Below are 3,182 nucleotides of genomic sequence, written 5' to 3' on the forward strand. Positions count from 1 at the left end.
AAGACATGCAAGTGAGGTGAATTGGAGACACTAAATTGTCCATGACTGTGTTTCATATAATCTTGTGAACTGATGAATCTTGTGTAATGAGTAACTACCGTTCCTGTCATGAATGTAACCAAAGTGTAAAACATGACGTTAAAATCCTAATAAACAAACAAAGTACAACAAAATTATTTTTCCGCATATCCCAGTTTGTTAGGAAGGTGGGATCAGAGTGCAGGGCAGCCACTGTACGGCAACCCTGAATCTGAGAGGGTTAAGGGCCTTGTATGGCAAAGCTGGGATTCGAACTCTCAACCTTTCAGTTTATAGCCCAAAGCTCTACCCACTAGGCTACCACTGTCCCCTATAATCTTTAACATTTGTGGGCATTTTTATTTTATTTCAATTTTATATCTATATGTGTTCCACTTTAACACTAACTGACATTTTGGGGTTGAAGTTTGGATACTGTGATGTCTATTCCAGGGTTTAAAGCCTACAATCTTGTTCTTGTCTTCTAAAGTAGTTCTGATATAATTTGGAGGTTTGTTGTAGGCCATTGTTTGGTGTTGGATAAACCCCTGACCAACTAGATGTAGACCAAAGGGTTTCTCATGACCCTACAAAGTGCTGTGGTACCTTCTTTGTGTCAGGATTCCAGTCACTGAGTTTGGATTCAGTAAAAAAATTATTAAATAAATAATTCATCATGCTTCCTTCTTCATATTTGACTGTTGGTGTCACACATTAGAAGCTTACCATACTTCGACCTACTTGATGACCTACATAAACCTGTGTAAAAAAATAAACATTGAAAATGTTGTTTAATTGGTCCATAACCTCTTCTTCCAGTCGTCAGTAGTCCACCAGGGATTCAGTATGCTCCAAGCGAAGCCTATTTTTATTTGACCACTTTTTTATACTAATTTGTTTATCCCGGTTTGGGCTGCAGTGTGTTGACCACGGCCTGTAAACACTGGGCACAAGTGACTCACCCTAAACAGAAAATTTTTATTTTCCTGCAGGGCAACACACACATACAATTACACACACACCTAGGACTAAATGTATTGCAACAAATCCACCTTCTGCATGTAGTCAGAGAGTCAGAGAGGTTTTATTGTCATTTCAGCTACATACAAGTACATATTGAAATGAAACAGCGTTCCTCTAGGATCACGGTGTAACACGGTACAAAAAGTGCAAGACAATACAAAACAGTGCAAATACAACAATAATACAAAAAATCCTATAATAAATAACTACAAAAGATATTCCTAATTATCCCTAATCTAAACAAGTAATTAGAAGACAGGACTAAAGACAAGTGTTAGTACATGATGGTGAATAGATGGTACAATGGTTCATGAGGTAGTGACATGTTGTACATTAGCAGCGTAAAATTGGCAATGCAGATAAGGTGCCTAAAAAGTAAATAAGGTGCAAAATACAAGTAAGTTGTTTAATACTTACTTAAACAATTAATACTGAATGTATTAATGATGTATAGATATTAGTCATAATGTATGGATATGAGTGGTGATGTATGGATATGGATATGAGGGACATTGTAGCCTAGTAATCAGAAGGTCATTGGTTCAAGCCCCACCAGTGCCAGGTTGCTGCTGTTGGGCCCTTGAGCAAGGCCCTTAACCTTCAATTGCTCAGACTGTATAATGTCACAGTACTACTGTACGTCGCTTTGGATAAAGACGTCTGTTAAATGCCGAAAATGTAAATGTAAATGTAAATGTGATGTACAGGTATCAAGGCTGTGGCCAAGAATGTTGGGGGCATCAAATCTACCGTGAAGGGGGGCTTCTAAAATTATGCAAATCTAGTGAATATGTTTATTATTATTTTTTTTTTTACATCAATATATAGGGGGCATTTTGAGCATATCAAGCTGGGACTGCCACAGGAGCTGCTAAGACAATTCTACACTGCGGCCATCGAATCAGTTCTGTGCACTTCCATCACAGTCTGGTTTGGTGCAGCCACAACACAACAAAGGAACAGACTGCAGCGACAGGTGAAGTCAGCTGAAAAAATCATTGGTGCTCCTCTGCCCTCTATCCAGGACTTGTATACTTCAAGAACCAAGAAACGGGCAGAGAAAATTATCACTGACTCCTCACACCCTGGACATTACTTCATTCAACCCCTCCCCTCCGGCAGGCGCTATAGATCCATCCACATTAAAACCACCAGATTTAAAAGCAGTTTCTTCCCACAGGCCATCTCCCTCCTAAATAAATAAATGACTAATAATACATAACACGTAAGCGTAAAAATATTCATCTGCTGCCAAACTGACTACACTGTAGTACTCATCCTACATGTTGTGCACTTTACTGCTTTGTAAATATTTCAGATGCTGCTAAATTACATATCTGTATATTGTGTGTATATAATCTTATAGTTTGGATAATTTTGTGATTTTGTGTTTAATGTTTAATGTATACGTTGCTTGTACACTGTATCGTACCATTACTAGAGAGATACCATCAGCCGGAAACAAATTCCTTGTGTGTATCCACATACCTGGCCAATAAATCTGATTCTGATTCTGATTCTGATTCTGATCATAATATATGCCTTGCTCAAAGGCATATTGTGAATACTATCTTGTGTTGTATAGATTCGGGTGTTAATGTACAGGGTATCCCTAAAGTCTGAACACAAAGGCTAAATGCATATTTGTAATAAATTTTAATACATTTTTCAACAACATTTTATTTTAGTTGTAGCCTAGTGGTTAGGATACTGGACTAGTAATCAGAAGGTCGCTGGCTAAAGCCCCACCACTGGCAGGTTGCAACTGTTGGGCCCTTAAGCAAGGCCCTTAACCCTCAATTGCTTATACAGTATACTGTCACAGTACTGTAGGACACTTTGGATAAAAGCATCTGCTAAATGCTGAAAATGTAAATGTATTTCATTAGATTATTAATCAATAACACCTTTAATGTGTTTTCCACTATTTGTGATGCAATATTTATGTGTGTGTGTTTTAGTACACATATAGTTAGTTATAGTTAGGGAATTGTCCTGTGTCCAGACTTTACGTACACCCTGGCCGTGATGTACGAATACAGGTGTGATATGCCGGTACGAATACAGGCGTGAAATGATCATCGCGCAGTTCCGGTTTGAGCGGAAGTGTGTGTAAGAAACTCGCCATTTTGTGAGCTGAA

Source organism: Trichomycterus rosablanca, chromosome 11 (assembly GCF_030014385.1).
Source record: "Trichomycterus rosablanca isolate fTriRos1 chromosome 11, fTriRos1.hap1, whole genome shotgun sequence".
Lineage (NCBI taxonomy): Eukaryota > Metazoa > Chordata > Actinopteri > Siluriformes > Trichomycteridae > Trichomycterus > Trichomycterus rosablanca.